Source organism: Phyllobates terribilis, unplaced genomic scaffold (genome assembly GCF_046119375.1).
Source record: "Phyllobates terribilis strain yellow unplaced genomic scaffold, ASM4611937v1 Scaffold_1__5_contigs__length_1240528914, whole genome shotgun sequence".
Taxonomy (NCBI): domain Eukaryota; kingdom Metazoa; phylum Chordata; class Amphibia; order Anura; family Dendrobatidae; genus Phyllobates; species Phyllobates terribilis.
The window spans coordinates 995,217,916-995,237,493 of NW_027362761.1; positions in this window are offsets into that span (position 1 = coordinate 995,217,916).

A 19,578-nucleotide genomic window follows, 5' to 3' on the forward strand; every position below is an offset into this window, starting at 1 on the left:
CATAGGGTTCATAATGTCACTTTTGCGCAAAGATCCTCAGGGATGGGCCTTCTCTCTCCAACCTAGTGATCCGTGCTTTAGATCAGTGGATAGTTTTTTTTCTGCTTTGGGTTTGTTGTATGATGATCCTGATCGTGTCTCATCTGGTGAGTCTGAATTGAGACGTTTGAGGCAGGGATCAGGTAATGTGGAAAAATATTGTTCTCACTTCGGTCGGTGGTCTGCCCAGGTGGGGTGGAACGATTCAGCTTTGAAAAGCTTGTTTCTTGCAGGGCTAGGTGAAAGGGTTAAGGATTTACTGATTGCTTATCCCACACCTGGAAACTTGCAGGAGGCTATGCAATTAGCTATACGGGTGGACAGGAGACTGCGTGCAAGGGTTAATGAGAGCAAATCCTCTGCTATGTCAGCTCCAAGTCTTGAGAGGGTCTGTGCTGACAATGGAGAGCCGATGGAGATTGGGGCGATGCCACCCCGCTCTCAGGAAAAAGATCGCAGGCTTTCTGAAGGCTTGTGCTTCTATTGCGGAAATTCTGGTCATTTTATTAAGAACTGTGTGCTTCGTTTGAAGAAAGAAAAAAAAAATGGTCAGTTATGCCCATATTGCCTGTTTAAATTCTAAGGGAGTATTCCTATCTGCCACTACTGCTGCTCAGGATGAATTAATTGAATTTAGGGTATTTGTGGATTGTGGTTCTACTCTGAATGTGATTGATGGGGGATTCTTGGAAAAACTTAGATTAGAACCTAAAACTTTGTCATCCCCTATTGCTGTGGTTTCTGTTGATGGCTCTCCCTTGAAGAGTGTTACTCATAAGGTCTGTGAATTTCCCCTCACTATTAATGGTATTCACCAAGAAAATTTGGATTTGGTGGTATTGGATAATTTGCCTTCTCCAGTAATATTGGGGTTACCCTGGTTAAAATTGCACAATCCTGTACTGGATTGGTCTACCAATGAAATTAAGTCCTGGAGCCCTAAGTGTTATGACAAGTGTTGTAACGGACGTATTGCTGCTGTGGATAAAGGGGAATTGCCTGTACCTATTCATAATTTTTGGAGAGTTTTTTCTGAGGAGGAGTCACAAATTTTGCCTCCCCATAGAGACTATGATTGTACCATTGAATTTGTCCCTGGAGCGAGTCTTCCTAAAAGTCGTTTATTTAATCTCACTATTCCTGAGAGAAAGGCTTTGGAGGAATACATACAGACCAGCTTGGCCGCCGGTCACATTAGGCCTTCCAAGTCTCCTGTGGCTGTTGGATTTTTTTTTGTAAAAAAAAAAAGATGGCGGTTTACGTCCTTGTCTGGACTTTCGTGAGATTAATAAAATTACTGTACGCAATCCTTACCCACTGCCATTGATTCCTGATTTATTTAACCAGTTAGTGGGGGCCAAGTGGTTCTCTAAAATTGATCTCCGGGGGGCATACAATTTGTTGCGCATGAAGGAGGGTGATGTATGGAAGACTGCTTTTAACACTCCTGTGGGTCATTTTGAGAATCTGGTTATGCCTTTTGGTCTTACCAATGCTCCAGCATTTTTTCAGAATCTTATTAATGACATCCTTAGACCTTTAATCGGCAAAAATGTGGTTGTGTATTTGGATGACATTCTGATTTATTCGCCTGATCTGGAGTCTCATTGGCGGAGCGTACGTGAGGTATTACAGTTATTAATGGACAATTCGCTTTTTGCTAAGCTGGAGAAATGCGAGTTCGCTGTACAGAGAATTAGTTTTTTGGGCTACATTATCTCCAGTGAAGGTTTTGAGATGGACCCGGTTAAAGTTCAAGCTGTGCAGGAATGGCCTAGGCCTATTGGTTTGAAATCGATACAGAGGTTTTTGGGTTTCGCCAATTATTACAGAAAATTCATAAAAAATTTTTCTATTATTGTCAAACCGCTGACCGATCTCACCAGGAAAGGTGCTAATGCGGTTCAGTGGACTTCTGAGGCCATTGAAGCTTTTGTGTTTCTAAAGGAGAGGTTCACCTCTGCTCCCATCCTTATGCAGCCTGATGTGACTAAGCCGTTTTTGGTTGAGGTTGATGCTTCTTCGGTGGGGGTCGGTGCGGTGTTGTCTCAGGAAAACAAGGATGGAGTACATCCCTGTGCCTTTTTTTCAAAAAAATTTTCTGAGACTGAACTTAATTACGATATTGGTAATCGGGAATTGCTGGCGATTAAACTCGCATTTGAACACTGGCGTCACCTCTTGGAAGGTGCTGAATTTCCCATTCAGGTTTTCACTGATCATAAAAATCTGATCTATCTTGATGCTGCCAAGCGCTTGAATGCCCGTCAGGCTAGGTGGGCACTTTTTTTCTCGCAGTTTAATTTTTCCGTTAGTTACATCCCGGGTACCAAGAATGTTAAAGCGGATGCTTTGTCTCGCAGCTTTTCTCCCATGGTCGGTGTTGAGGAGGAAGAGGAGACCATTTTACAAGAAGGTGTTGTGATTGCTGCTTTGGACTCCGTTTTGGAGGATGAGATTCTTAAAGCTCAAGAGAATGCCCCATCTAACACTCCCCATGGGAGGTTGTTTGTGCCTAGGACCTTTAGGAGAGATTTGTTTGTTGAGTGTCATGAGTCTCGGTTGGCAGGTCATCCAGGAATTTCTGAGACCAAGAGACTTGTGGGTCGCAGTTTTTGGTGGCCTGGATGGCAGAAGGAAGTCATTAAGTGGGTGCGCCAATGTACTGTGTGTGCTAGATCCAAGTCTTCGCATGCTCCTGCTGCGGGGTTGCTTTGCCCTCTGGAGGTTCCTAGTGCACCTTGGACACATCTGGCTATGCACTTTATTACTGACCTTCCCCCCTCTGAAGGTTTCACGGTCATCTGGGTGGTCGTGGACCGTTTTAGCAAGATGTGTCACTTGGTTCCCTTCATCAAACTGCCTTGCGCTAAGACACTCGCTAAGGCCTTTGTCAAGGAAATTGTCAGACTACATGGTGTTCCTACTGACATTGTTTCTGATAGGGGACCTCAGTTCGTGGCTCGTTTTTGTCCAACTTATCCCAGTCCCTAGTTCTTGTAGGGATCCCTCCCTCACATCTATAGGTCTTCGTTCAGACTAGCCGAGGACTTTAGCGGGTCTGATCGCAGGATCAGGTTCCCCGTTACATCGTAGGGATCTAGTTTAGTTCTATTGCAGGGACAGTTCTCCTGTCTTTCCTTAGTCCCTGTAGCAGATCATAACATAAACATTAGTGCTGCTTTCATCGGTTCATGTGACAGCTGCTGAAAGCACCACTCCAGCGTGTTTTATTTTCAGCACTAGAGTGGTGCTAATGTAAGTTTCCTAACCCCGGTCTTCTTCTCACCCTCCGGCATCTTAGCGCCATTCCAGTCCTGCAGCTCGATCTTGCAGCTGCAACTTATGACTGACTGGAAGTCAGAAGTTGTGTTACAAGTTCTTAATGTAAGTCTAAGGGTGCCAGAACAAGGCTCCCAGGCTTGTATTGAGTTGTGACCTCTAGCTTGCCCAGCAAACACTGAAATGATCCAGCAGGTCATAAACTGCCATAGACCGACGAGAGTGGTGGTGATTGAAAGGTGAAGACCGTGGAAGGAGAGTATAAGGCTACGTTCACACGTTCAGTATTTTACATCAGTATTTGTAAGCCAAAACCAGGAGTGGAACAATCAGAGGAAAAGTATGATAGATACATAAGTGGTGACGTGTTTTTATCACCACTCCTGGTTTTGGCTCCCAAATACTGATGTAAAATACAGACCAGATACTGAAAGTGTGATCATGGCCTAAGTAGGGTCAGGAGTAGTGTTGAGCATTCCGATACTGAAATATCGGGTATCGACCGATATTCGCTGTATCGGAGTTCCGATACTTTTACAATATCGAATACCGGAATCGGAAGTTCACATAATGCCTGCGCTCTGCAGTGTCTCTGAAGGATGACAAGCTGGATGGCAGCGGTCAGCTGCCATCCAGCCTGTCATCAGAATGCCATCCCAGCGTGGGAGAATTCTCCTGCTCAAGCGCTGACATTACATTATCTCCCTTACATTACAATTAAATGGAATAGCAGGAATTAATATTTTTTTAAGACGTTAATGCCACAGCCATGGTGGTTGTGGCATTACAGTGGTTGCCCAAATCAATGGAAACAGTGCTCACAGTGAAACATGAAAAGCCGGCAATTCATCAGCTGCATATACCGGTACCCGACAATTTAGAACAGAAAGAATAAAGCATCACACATAGATTAGATAGATAGATAGAAACATGTCAGTCACATTTATAAGAAGTACAGTGATAGTGTTGATTACTGTACTTGTCATTTAGTGTTAAAATAAAGGATTTATTAAAAAAAAAATTGGCACGGGGTTCCCGTAATTTTAGTCTCTAGCGGAGGTTAAGCAGACGGCTGGGGCAGATGTTTGAAGCCTGGGAAGGGGGTAATACCCACGGAGCTTCCCAGGCTACTAATATCAGCCCCCAGCTGAATAGCTAGCCTTTACTAGCTATTAAAATGGGGGACCCCCAAAAAAATGACGTGGGGTCCCCCTTATTTTAATAGCTAGCAAAGGCTAGGCAGACAGCTGGGGGCTGATATTAATAGCCCAGGAAGGGTGCCATAGTAACATAGTAACATAGTTTGTAAAGCCGAATAAAGACTTGCGTCCATCAAGTTCGACCTGTTAGTTCTGTAATTGCTAAAGTTGATCCAGAGGAGGGCAAAAACCCCAAATGATTTGGCCAATCTTCACCTGAAGAAAAATTCCCTCCCGACTCTGAAACCAGCAGTCAGAATAAATCCCTGTATCAACCTACTATTTTATTTTATTTTTAAGTATATGCTGAAATCTGCCTGGTATCTAGAAATGCATCCAGTCCCCACTTGAACTGGGGTAGTGAATCCGACATTACCGTCTCCTCACTCAGTGAATTCCATATTCTCACTGCTCTTACCGTAAAGAACCCCTTCCTATGCTGGTGCTGAAACCTTTTCTCTTCCAGTCTTAGTGAGTGCCCTCTTGTTACCATAATATCCCTCCTTTTGAACAAATCCCGGGCAAGATCTCTATACTGTCCCCTAACATATTTGTACACATTTATTATGTCCCCCCTCAACCTTCTCTTTTCCAGGCTGAATAGTTCTAGTTTTGCCAACCTCTCTGGGTATTGCAGTCCCTCCATTCCCTTTATTAATTTTGTTGCCCTCCTTTGTACCTTTTCAAGCTCATTTATATCCTTTCTATATATTGGGGCCCATAACTGAGCACAGTATTCCAAGTGTGGTCTGACCAGTGCTTTGTACAGTGGAAGAACAATGTTCTCATCCTTTGCAGCTATACCTCTTCTGATACATCCCATTACCCTGTTTGCCCTTACAGCAGCGGCCTGACTTTGGGCACTCCAATTTAGTTTGCTATCAATCAAGATGCCCAAGTCCTTCTCCATCTCTGAATTCCCCAATGATTTCCCATTCAGTGAGTACTGGTGACTTCCATTTTTCCTTCCCATATGTATGACCTTACATTTCTCCTCGTTAAACCTCATTTGCCATTTAATGCTCCACCTACCCAGCTTATCCAAATCCCTCTGTAGGTCTGCACTGTCCTCTTTTGTATTACAAAGTTATGTAAAACAATTGTCATCTGCAAATATTGATATTTTACTATTTATCCCGTTGACTATGTCGTTAATAAAGATATTAAATAACATTGGGCCTAGTACAGACCCCTGTGGTACCCCACTAGTGACGCTTACCCAATCTGAGTATATTCCATTTATAACCACCCTCTGCCTTCTATCCTTTAGCCAGTTAGCTACCCACTTGCAGACATTTTCCCCCAGCCCCATCATTCTCATTTTTTATAGCAACCTATTATGTGGCACGCTATCGAACGCTTTTGAGAAGTCGAGATACACGACATCCACTGGTTCCCCCTGATCTACTCGAGAGCTAACCTCCTCGTAGAAGTCAATCAGGTTTGTTTGGCAGGAGCGATTCCTCATGAATCCATGTTGGTTTGGGATTAAAAGATTATTAGCATCAAGATGCTCCGTAATTGCCTCTTTAATGAAGCTTTCAAAAATTTTGCCCACAGCGGACGTCAGACTCACCGGCCGATAGTTTCCGGTGTTACTTTTTGCTCCCTTTTTGAATATTGGCACTACATTCGCCTGTCGCCAATCAAGTGGTACAGACCCAGTCTCAACAGAGTCCTTAAATATAAGATATAACGGTCTGTCTATCACATTACTTAGTTCCCTTAGTACCCGTGGGTGTATGCCATCAGGTCCTGGTGATTTGTTTATTTTAAGGTTACTGAGGCGTTTCTGTACCCCAGCTTGGGTTAGATTTGTCATACTTAGTGGAGGATTAAGTTTGTCACTTCTCATTTCTCCTGTTAGTTCGATTTCCTTTGTGAAAGTTGTCGAAAAAAAATTATTTAATAGATTAGCTTTATCCTCATCTTTCTCTATGATTTTGCCTTCCTCACTTTTTATCGGTCCAATATTATCCGATTTAATCCTTTTACTATTTATATACGTAAAGAACAGTTTGGGATTTGATCTACTTTCCCTAGCAATACGTCTCTCTGTTTCCTCCTTCGCTATTTTTATTTGTTTTTTACAGGTTCTCGTTTTTTCCTTGTAACACATTAGTGCCTCCTTACTGTTTTCCTGTTTTAATCTCTTGAATGCCTCTTTTTTGCTATTTAACGCCCCTTTTACGTTCTTGTTCAACCAAATTGGTTTCCTCTTATTTCTGGCCCTTTTATTCCCATACGGTATATACCTCTTGCACTGAGTATTCAGAATTCTTTTGAAGGTTTCCCATTTACTATTCGTATTCCTTTGATTAAGAACTTTGTCCCAGTCAATAAGTTGAAGGCTTTCTTTCAGCTGATCAAACTTCGCCCTCCTAAAGTTTAATGTTTTTGTTGTTCCCTTATTGATAACCCTACTGAAGGGCATTTTGAAGTCGATAATATTATGGTCGCTATTACCTAGGTGCCCCCCTATCTGTACCTCAGTTATTCTATCAGGCCTATTAGTCAATATTAAGTCCAACACGGCCTTCCCTCTCGTTGGTTCCTGCACTAGTTGGGAGAGATAATTATCCTTAATATTTGTCAAGCCATGAATATTGGCCCCCTCCCAGGCTAGAAACACCAGCCATCAGCCGCCCCAGAGATGGCGCATCCAAAGGATGCGCCAATTCTGGCACTTAGCCTCGCTCTTCCCACTGCCCTGTAGCGGTGGCAGTGGGGTAATAGGGTTGGGGTTGATGTCAGCTTATAATGCCAGCTGACATCAAGCCCAGGTTAGTAATGGAGAGGCGTCTATAAGACACCCCCATTACTAACCCCATAGTCAAAGTTAAAAAAAAACCACAAACACCCAGAATAAAGTCCTTTAATTGAAATAAACACACAATTCTTTATTGTTCTAAAATTAAACCATACCTACCGTCATGCCCATTCCAGCTGAAGCCAACGATCTCCTGCAATAAAAGTAAAATGATAAAGCAACATCATCCTTACCTTTCCATGGTTCCCAGGATGGCTTCAGCTCTGCTACATTCACATGACAGGCTGGATGGCAGCAGAATGCTGCCATCCAGCCTGTCATGCCGCAGACACTGAGAAGCACAGGCTTGCTTGCGCTCCTCAGTGTCAGGCTGTGATGGCATCCAGATGAGCCGACAATGAACTCAGCTCACCTTATGCACGTCACTGACAGCGTGGGAGAATTCTCCTGCGCATGCGGTGAGCATGAGAGACTCGGCTCATCTGGATGCAGTCACAGCCTGACACTGCGGAGCTCAAGCATGCCTGCGCTTCTCAGTGTCTACCTGCGGCATGACAGGCTGGATGGCAGCGTTCTGCTGCGGTCCAGCCTGTCATCTAGATGTAGCAGAGCTGGAGCTGTCCTGGGAACCATCGAAAGATAAGGATGATGTTGGTTTATTATTTTTCTTTTATTGCAGGAGATTGTTGGCTTCAGCTGGAATGGGCATGACGGTAGGTATGGTTTAATTTTAGAATATTAAAGGAATGTGTATTTATTTCAATTAAAGGACTTTATTCTGGGTGTTGTGTTTTTTTTTAAATACTTTACTAGAAATTCATGGCTGTCATGTCTAATATTGGCGTGACCCCATGAGTTTCGGGCTCAGGGCCAGCTGATAATACCAAGCTGGCCCTAACCCCTTTATTACCCAGTGAGCCACCGCACCAGGGCCCTGGATGAGTTGGGTACAGCGCCAGAAGATGGCGCTTCTATGAACGCGCCATTTTCCGGGGTGGCTGCGGACTGCAATTTGCAGCGGGGGGGGCCCAGAAAGCTTGGGTCTCCCTGCGCTGCAGATTCCAGCCCCCAGCTGCCTAGTTGTACCTGGCTGGACACAAAAATAGGGCGAAGCCCCACATATTTTTTTTTTTTTTAAATTATTTCAAGAAATTCATGAAATAATTAAGAAAAAAAGGGCTTCCCTATATTGTTGTGTCCAACCAGGTACAAATAGGCAGCTGGTGGTTGGGGGCAGCCCGTTCCTGCCTGCTGTACCTGGCTGGACACAAATATAGTGCGAAGCCCCACATCAATTTTTTAAAATTATTTCAGGAAATTCATGAAATAATTAAAAAAAAATGTGGGGGCTTCGCCCTATTTTTGTGTCCAGCCAGGTACAACTAGGCAGCTGGGGGCTGGAATCTGCAGCGCAGGGAGGCCCAAGCTTTCTGGGTCCCCCCCGCTGCAAATTGCAGTGAGCAGCCACCCCGGAAAATGGCGCGTTCATAGAAGCGCCATCTTCTGGCGCTGTACCCAACTCATCCAGGGCCCTGGTGCGGTGGCTCACTGGGTAATAAAGGGGTTAGGGCCAGCTTGGTATTATCAGCTGACCCTAAGCCCGAAATTCATGGGGTCACGCCAATATTAGACATGACCACCATGAATTTCTAGTAAAGTATTTAAAAAAAAACACAACACCCAGAATAAAGTCCTTTAATTGAAATAAACACATAATTCTTTATTGTTCTAAATTAAACCATACCTACCGTCACACCCATTCCAGCTGAAGCCAACGATCTCCTGCAATAAAAGAAAAAATAATAAACCAACATCATCCTTACCTTTCGATGGTTCCCAGGACAGCTCCAGCTCTGCTACATCGAGATGACAGGCTGGACCGCAGCAGAAAGTTGCCATCCAGCCTGTCATCCCGCAGACACTGAGAATCACAGGCATGCTTGCGCTCCTCAGTGTCAGGCTGTGACGGCATCCAGATGAGCCGAGTCTCTCACGCTCACGGCAAGCGCAGGAGAATTCTCCCACGCTGTCAGTGACGTGCATGAGGTGAGCCGAGTTCATTGTCGGCTCATCTGGATGCAGTCACAGCCAGACACTGAGGAGCGCAAGCAAGCCTGCGCTTCTCAGTGTCTGCGGGATGACAGGCTGAATGGCAGCTTTCTGCTGCGGTCCAGTCTGTCATCTCGATGTAGCAGAGCTGGAGCTGTCCTGGGAACCATGGAAAGGTAAGGATGATGTTGCTTTATTATTTTTCTTTTATTGCAGGAGATCGTTGGCTTCAGCTGGAATGGGCGTGATGGTAAGTATGGTTTAATTTAGAACAATAAAGAATTGTGTGTTTATTTCAATTAAGTACACAAAAAGAAAAAGTGGGCACTGCTGGGGAATAATAATCACAAATAGAAAGGGGTGCTACAGTAACCTGATGTAAAGACACAAAATTATTCGTTAGAAAAAGACTCAGGATATATAACTATGCACACCCAATGTTGGAAAAGTGAAAAAAATCTTTATTACATGATTACATTTAGACAACAAAAGAAATTTTTTTTAAAAGCATTTAAAACAGACAAAAACATGTGCAATCTTCATATGGGGGAATTCATGATAATATGCATAAAAATAGCAATAAACCCCACTATGTTTTGTGCCACAGGTATATTTTACATCACTTATATAACATTCGATTAATGTAGACCTACTAAGCAACCCTGGCTATAAATAGCACAGCACAACCAGTCAAAATATGTTTTTATGACAAAGCAAACCCCCCTAAATAATATAAGTGAATTAAGGAATGAGTAGGAGAGATGGTCTATTGGCAATGGGGGCCCATATTTTAGAGGTATTGGCCAGATTGTGTCACCAAAGTCATATATGACGTGGCACAATTGATCCACATATAAATAACAAGCCAGGCATTCCTGAGTGGTCAAGTCAAGAAAATAAGTAAATAAAAAATATATGGAAGAATAATTACCTGCTGGCACCAGAGACCCTACGCGTTACGCTGCTCAGACGCAGCTTCGTCAGGGGTATGTTGTCTAAGAGCACATGTGTGTGTTATATAGTTGATCCCAAATGGTGTGACTAGTTTCCGGTGAGTGTTTGTCTCCCTATGGTTTGTAGACAGGCCTGTTCTCATTTAGGGGGGTTTGCTTTGTCATAAACACATATTTTGACTGGTTGTGCCGTGCTATTTATAGCCAGGGTTGCTTAGTAGGTCTACATTAATCGAATGTTATATAAGTGATGTAAAATATACCTGTGGCACATAACATAGTGGGGTTTATTGCTATTTTTATGCATATTATCATGAATTCCCCCATATGAAGATTGCACATGTTTTTGTCTGTTTTAAATGCTTTTAAAAAAATTTTCTTTTGTTGTCTAAATGTAATCATGTAATAAAGATTTTTTTCACTTTTCCAACATTGGGTGTGCATAGTTATATATCCTGAGTCTTTTTCTTCCGAATAATTTTATTTCAATTAAAGGACTTTATTCTGGGTGTTTGTGTTTTTTTGTAACTTTGACTATGGGGTTAGTAATGGGGGTGTCTTATAGATGCCTCTCTATTACTAACCTGGGCTTGAAGTCAGCTGGCATTATAAGCTGACATCAACCCCAACCCTATTACCCCCTGCCACCGCACCAGGGCAGCGTGGAAGAGCGAGGCTAAGTGCCAGAATTGGCGCATCCTATGGATGTGCCATTTCTGGGGCGGCTGACGGCTGGTGTTTCTAGCCTGGGAGGGGGCCAATATTCATGCCACCCTTCCTGGGCTATTAATATCAGCCCCCAGCTGTCTGCCTAGCCTTTGCTAGCTATTAAAATAGGGGGGACCCCACGTCATTTTTTTGCGGGGTCCCCCATTTTAATAGCTAGTAAAGGCTAGGTATTCAGCTGGGGGCTGATATTAGTAGCCTGGGAAGCTCCGTGGGTATTACCCCCTTCCCAGGCTTCAAACATCTTCCCCAGCTGTCTGCTTAACCTCCGCTAGAGACTAAAATTACGGGGAACCCCACGTCAATTTTTTTTTTTTTTAATAAATCCTTTATTTTAACACTAAAAGGACAAGTACAGTAACCAACTCTGTCACTGTACTTATTATATATGTGACTGACATGTTTCTATCTATCTAATCTATGTGTGAAGCTCTATCTTTCTGTTCTAAATTGTCGGGTACCGTTGCTGAATTGCCGGCTGGCTTTTTTAAAGAGACGGTGCATGAAAACACTATTATTTTTTTAAATAAATCCTTTATTTTAACACTAAATGACAAGTACAGTAACCAACACTGTCACTGTACTTATTATATATGTGACTGACATGTTTCTATCTATCTAATCTATGTGTGAAGCTCTATTCTTTCTGTTCTAAATTGTCGGGTACCGGTATATGCCGCTGCTGAATTGCCTTCTTTTCATGTTTCACTGTGAGCACTGTTCCCATCGATTTGGGCAACCACCTCCCCCAATACATTCTACATTATTGTTAGTTGTTTTCCTTCATGTAGAATTAACCTACAAGGAAAGAAAGGGTTTATTTTCATTCCGATATTTGTGTCCTATTGACTTGCATTGGTTTCCGGTGTCGGAATCGGCGATATCCGATACTTTTTGGGTATCGGCCCGATCCAATCCGATCCGATATTTCCTGATATCGGAAGGTATCGCTCAACACTAGTCAGGAGCCTTTGTTTAGAAGCAATAAAATTAAAACAAAACGCTGGAGTGGTGCTTTAACAAACCCAACAGGATTCTGATTATCACAGTACAGTGGGCCTATGTCTGGAATTAGGGGATGCCAAGGTAACTCCAGGCTTGTACAAAACCAACCATCATTGGAATTTCACAAATGACCAGGTATAGTAGAAACTAGAAGCAAAAAAATAGGAATTATTCCTATCATTAATTATGTTTCCAGGAGTCCATCTTAACAGCATGACAGGAGTTAAGTCCTCTGTTCCTCTAGGGACAGGAAATACATGAGAGGTTAAAAGGCCCCCCCCCTCCCTCCTCATCACACCCTCAGTGTTTGTACTAATCATTTAAACCAGGATGTATGCAACTCTATTTTATTATATACATATACCAATGTTACATTCACATTAGTGTCAAGAGCAGGGGCGGGAAATATGGTGCCGTTATGATGGACTCCTGGAAACGTAATTAACGGTAGGAATAATTCCTATTTTACCAGTACGTCCATCATAACGGCATGACAGGAGACGTACCAAATCAAAAAATGGAACATTTAGGGCGGGACTACTGCCTGAAGGACTTTACGGCCATAGGCTAATTGTTGACTGGACAATACATCTAATTTATAATGTTTACTAAATGTGGATATATTGGACCAGGTTGCTGCCTGGCAAATTTGGCCCACTGATGCTCCCGCTTTCTCCGCCCAAGAAGCGGAGATTGCCCGAGTGGAATGAGCTTTAAGGGAAATTGGTGGATCCTTCCCCTCGGATTCATATGCGAGGGCAATAGTCCTTGTTAACCACCTTGCAAGGGTCGGCTTAGAAGCTTTTTTGCCTTTATTCACAAGAATTGTAGAAACAGGTTTGAGTCCTTCCTCCAGGGGGCTGTGACTTCTATATACCGAATAACTGTCCTCCTGACATCCCAAGTATGGAAGGATTTTTCCTTTTCATTTTTGGGAAACTGGCAGAAAGATGGCAGTATTATTTCTTGATTCAGGTTAGTACTGGACACCACCTTAGGATGAAAGGAGGGATCCAGGTTAAGAACCAATCTGTCCTCCAGGATCTTGAGATATGGGTCCAGAACTGAGAGAGCCTGGATCTCACCTACCCGCTTCGCTGTGGTAACTGCCACAAGAAAGGCTGATTTCATAGAAAGCAGGTCTACTGATGTTTCTTCCAGGGGTTCAAAGGGAGATTTACATAAAGCTCTCAACACAAGGTTCAGATCCCACACTGGTACTAGACTTCTTATTGTAGGTCTTAAACGAGAAGCTGCTTTTATGAACCTTTATATCCATGGGTAGTCTATCAGGGAGTAGTCCAAGAAAGTACTTAGGGCCGAGATATGAACCTTTAATGTATTTGGTCTCAGACCCTTATCAAATCCCTGTTGTAGGAAATCCAGTATCTTTGGATTATTGGGTCACGAAGAATTTCCCACAGACTCTCCTACAAAGCTACAGAACTGTCTTCAGATTCTAGAATAGATGGCTGACGTTACTGGTTTCCTACAGGCTTGGAGAGTTGTAATCACTCAATGAGAAAGGCCCTTAGAGGCTAGAATCCGCCTCTCAGGTGCCATGCTGTCAGCTGGAGGAATTGGATGTTCGGATGTAACAAGGGACCCTGCGATAGAAGATCTTCTCTGGCTGGGAGCCTGAATGGGAGATCCACCGACATCCGGTGTAGCAGAGGAAACCAGCTATTTTTGGGCCAGTAAGGCGCTATCAGGATAAGAGCTCCCCTCTCCTGTTGGATTTTCCTTAGTACTCTTGAGATGAGAGGGACTGGAGGAAAGGCGTACACCATTTTTGTTCCCCATGATTGAGAAAGGGCATCTATTCCTTCTGGGCTGTCGGCCGGGTTCAAGGAGAAAAAGCGCTGCAGCTTCCCGTTTTTCCTGGTTGCGAACAGGTCTATGGATAGGGGTGCCCCACTGTTGAATGATTTGATGAAAAACATCTGGATTTACTTCCCAGTCTGAGGGCCCAACTCTTGCTCTGCTGAGAAAATCTGCTACCACGTTTTCGGATCCCCTTAGATGAATAGCAGATATTGAAAGAACATTTCTCTCTGCCCAGTGGAAAATTTTTTGCCGCCAAGGATCGCAACCATTTTCCTCTTGGACCTCCTTGTCGACGAAGAAGCGAGACGATCGTGCTGTTGTCTGAGAAAACTTTTACGTGGTTTCCTGAGCAAATGTTGACATCTTTGAAGAGATTCCCAGACTGCCATAAGCTCCCTGAAATTTGACGACCTGAGTTGTATCTCCTTGGGCCACATCCCTTGTAGATATCTGTTTCCTATGCTTGCTCCCCAGCCCTTTTGGCTGGCATCTGTATGGATCTGGATTGAAGGAAGGATCCAGTCTACTGCATTTTCTAAGTGCGAGGGGTCTGTCCACCAGGAAAGTTTTTTAGCTCCCTTGACAGTCTCATTTTTTTGTCTAATCCTGACCGTTGTCTGTTCCAAACTGACAGGATCGACTTCTGCAACGGTCTTGAACGGGCCTGTGGCCATTTTACGCTGGGGATGCATGAAGTCATCAAGCCTAAGATCCACATGGCGTATCTGATTGAGGTAGTTTTTCGCTTCTCGAAGTTGTAAAATTTCCTGTTTTATTTTTTCCCACTTCTCCTGAGGCAAGGAGGACTTTTGAAGACTGGAATCTAAAAGTACTCCTAAGAATACCTTTGTGGTACTTGGTTGGAGGCTTGACTTCTCCCAGTTGATGTTCCACCCCAAATATTCCAGGGTTTTGATCGTGTGATCTAGTTGACTGAGAAGAAGAGACTGACTCCGCCACCAACAGTATATCGTCCAGGTAAGGGATGATTACAATCCCCTGTGTTCTTAAGAAGGCCGCTACTTCTGTCATAACCTTTGTAAATGTTCGGGGGGGCCGAGGATAGGCCGAATGGTAGGCAAGTGAACTGAAAGTGGTGCACTGTGTCCTCCTGCTCTAGAGCAAACATTAGGTATTGCTGGTGACTTGGGTGAATTGGAACATGGTAATATGCATCCTTGATATTTAGGGTGCACATTACCGATCCCTTCTCTATCAATGGAATACTGGATTTTATAGTCTCCATTTTGAACCTTTTGTATTCCACCCACTGGTTTAAGGGCTTGAGGTTTATAATCGTACGGCGTTTGCCTGAGGGTTTTAATACCGAGAAGAGGGAGGAATAATGGCCTAAACCCTTCTCTGAAGGGGGAACCTGTTTTACTACGCGTAGGGATTGAAGGACTTATATATCCTGCCATAAACTTTTGAGATCTACGGGGGAGCGAGGACGAGTGATTTGGAAATGACGAGGGGGAGTATGGGAAAAGTCTATCTTGTAACCTTCCCCTACCTAATGAACGCAGGATCCATTGATTTTTTGTAATGGACGCCCACTTGTCCCGAAAGAAGAGAAGCCTGCCCCCTACCCCAATGGCGTCATGGTCTAGCTGGGGCCCCAGAGGAGAACTGATCTGCTCTGTCCTTTCCTCCCTTCCTGTAAGACCATCTCCCTGTCTTACCCTTACCCCTGTAACCTCGTTTGGGGGAGCGACGGGTTCCACGAAAGGGCAGGAATCTTTTAAACCTATACTCGGGAAACCCTTTTTTCCTGTCGGATACTCTCTCTAGGATCTCGTCCAACACTGGACCAAAGACCCGAGCACCCGAAAAGGGAATTGAGCACAGTTTATTCTTTGAGTGGCTATCCCCTGACCACGTTTTTAGCCATATTGCCCGTCTAGCGGTATTAGATAGTACACTACATCTAGCTGCGAATCTGACCGATTCGGCCGAGGCATCAGCCATGAATTGCGTTGCTAGCTTTAACATGGGAAGAGAGTCTGATAGCATTTCTACAGGGGAGTCGGACCTAATTTGATCTGACAGCTCGTCCAACCAAAGGCACATGGATCTTGTCACTGAAGTGGCAGAGATATTTGATTTAATTATGGCTGCTGAGGCTTCCCAACTCCTCGAGCATGCTCTCTGCCTTCCAATCCGTTGCGTCCTTGAGGCAAGATGAATCTTCAAAGGGGATGGATGTTTTTTTTAGCCACTTTTGCTATTGGGACAACTACTTTAGGGATTTCCTCCCAAAGTTTGATGTCCTCCGGACTGAAAGGAAGACGGGATTTAAAGTCTTTTGGCACAATGAGTGTTTTCTCCACTTCTTCCCATTCCTACATAATCATTGATTTTAAATGCTCATTTACAGGGAACACTATTTCTCTGAGTTCTCAGACCAGTGAACATTTCATCTTGTCTGGAATGGGAGACCTGAGTGTCCTCAAAGTTCATAGTATGCCTAACGGACTTCAATAGTTCATCCGTATGTTCTGTAGAGAAGATATATTTCTCTCTCTCGTGAGGGTAACTGAGAGAAGCGATCCTCATCCTCTTCTAGACTGTGCTCTGATGCTGAGTAAATATTCTCCTTCCTCAGACACCTCTTCCATCTCCCACCTTGGTCTTTTCTGGCGAGGAGAGGGTTGAACTATTTGGGGTGACGGCTGTGTGTGGGAAGGCATGAGGCTCGAGACTGTACTCTGGATCTCCTCACGGATCATAGATCTTATATCAGTCAAAAAGGAAGCCCCCCCCCCCACAGCCGCTTTTTATATGAGTCCTGAAGCTTCGTGTTACAGTCTACACATAGTCTTGATTTTTTGGAAGAAGATCCAGACCTCTTGGTTCCCCTATCCTAATCCATAAATAAAAAAAGGACACAAGAGATTTACTATAAAAGACCTGTCCTAGATTATTCTAATTTTACCAAGACAAGGGCCTAAGGCTGTATTCACACTGCCCAGGGACTCTGAAGGGGCTTCTGACTGTGTAGGATTGGATTCCATGGTGTCAGAGTGTGTGTGGCTGAGGTGTACCCTTTTATAGGGTCTTACCTGATCCAGGTTGGTAGCCACGCCCCCAACGATAACTGCCATTCTTAATGTGCCCTGGAGGCTCACCACCGCCTCCGGGCACCTGTGCCTTCTGGGCGCCGGAAGCCCCACCTCCCGGCGCCGGAAGGAGAAGCCCATGTAGCGTGCGTTCCACCCTGGAATGCACGCTGGCCAAAGCGGATGTCCGCTTTCCTGACTCCGCCTCCCAGACGGAAATCTCGGCTCCCATACACAGCGCTCCTCCGTGGAGCGCACGCCGGCCCATCAGAACAACGCTGGCGGGTCAGTGCAACACTCAGTGCCTACTGTCCGGGGGATACAGCGGCAAGCGACGGTTTTCGGGCTGAGGGACCCCCGCTGAGGGAGCCTCTGGACCGAAGGAAGGGGGGGGGGGGGGGGGGAGTTCTCAGACCCCCTCCGATCCCCCTGGCTCTGAGGTGACTTCTGTCTTCAGAGAACCTCTCCATAGTGTCCTGTCCTACAAGGGACTGGAAAAACACTGAGGGTGTGATTGGGGGGGGAGGGCTCTTAACCTCTCATGTGTTTCCTGTCCCTAGAGGAACAGAGGACTTAACTCCTGTCGTGCCGTTATGATGGACATACTGGTAGAGTGCAATTAGGGTCTTATCTGAGAACAGTTATGCAAATAAAGGATATGCTAACCTGATAACGGTGTGACAATCATGACTACACAAAAACAGCTGCTGCAGATCCACGGGTCTTCTGACCAGGAAAGAGGAAAAAACTAAATAAAGGAGCCAAATGTGGTTTATCCACGCTGCTGGTAGGCAATGAAGATCCAAATGGAAGTATAAAGGAATTTTTTTATTTCAGGTTCTTTAGTCAATGGGTTTCAAAGTCATTCCAGACTGCTTCCTCAGGACACAAACCGTATAAAGGTTTGATATACGGTTTGTGTCCTGAGGAAGAAGTCTGGAATGACGTTGAGACGCATTGAACCTGAAATAAAAAAATTGCTTTATACTTCCATTTGGATCTTCATTGCCTACCAGCAGCGCGGATAAACCACATTTGGCTCCTTTTATATATTTTCACAAATGATCAGGTGACACTGTTTCTATATGCAGTAGAACCTTTTATTCTCCCTGGTGAAATTTCTCTTGAATACCTACCTAGTGGCACTCTATAATCTTACACTTTTACCATGTCTAGTGCTCAACTGAGTTAAGTGTTGTCCAGGTTTATCACAAATCTGCAGTCATTCTATGTGACTTCAGATTTGTGAAACCTCCCCTTGCATGCTCGGAGGATTCTCCGATGCAGACAGCGAGACAGGTCATGTGACCGCAAGTATGCGATATGCATACTCCAGCCACATTCTGACTAGCTGTGCATGGTCTTGCTCAATTCACACGACCAGTTGGAATGTGGCTGGAATTGCATAATTGTAGTTACATTATCACTCAGACTCGCCGTCAGCACTGGAGAATCCTGATGGACAGTCACTCTAGTCGCATGCCCGTCCAGGTTTTTCATGAAAGTGTGCAAACCCTTTAATGCAAGATTAGGATGAGATTAATACAAGAAAGCAGTTCCCTTTTGGACTTCTACTTGCCACAAGATGTCGCCCTTTCCCTGCATTCAAATGTGATTTTTTTAAACAAACTCAATGCACAAACCTTAATATTAAGTCATACACATGTAGAGTATAGTACATATGTCCCAGTATATATTATGCACTGAGATGTTAAAACAGGTTTAATTTTCCTGGTGATCATTTTATGTTCATTGGATATGCTGTAAAGCATCAATCACTAAAGCACAATAACCTGTGGCAGGAGTGTTCCACTGGGACAGGGTTTGTATTGATATCCTACTACTATGATGCATTTCTGATTGTTTTGCTATCATCACTGACCATTTCATGTGCTGGGTTTATTTTATATACTGTTTAGTGTCTGATAAGAGGGGGGTTTGTCACTTACATTATAGGCTGGTTATTTGTGAGCTTTACCCTCTGGTCTTCATAGTCTCCTACCCTAGTGCTTATGAATGCACATGTTACCTGGTGGTCAGTAGCAGTTTACAATAAAATGTATTGATGATATTTATTCTATGCAACACTTGTGTTTTCCTTTGATTCTCCCAATGTTATATGTTGTTTGTTACAGTACCATTTAAAAATAAAGATGAGACGTGTTTTTTTGGTGTAGTACATATGTAAATATATCCTCTTTCATATACACAAACATATACTATTCACTGAGAGACTATTGGGCCCCCTTCACATGTCCATGCTTCCAGTACATGTGGCATCTGTGAAGAAAAAAAAAAAAAAAACGGATATCACACGTACCCATTATAATCTATGGTGATATCTACATGTTATTACACGGACCATGCATCTGTGCAAAACACAAGAAGACATGTCCTTTTTTTCTCCCCAATTGACAGCATGGAGGAGAAGGGTCAATACAAGTCTATGGGCCCGTGAAAAACACGTACAGCACATGGATGGCATCCGTGATCCAAAGCACTGATACCAGTAACATTTCTTTCACGTACTTGTTTTATACGAACGTTTGAAGGCCTAAAGCAGGTTTGATTTTAGCGATGATTGTATGTGCCTTGTATATGCAGTAGAGTTGCATATTCCCAAATCGTCAAAACAGTAAAGCACAATCCAGTTCCCCACACAACTAGAT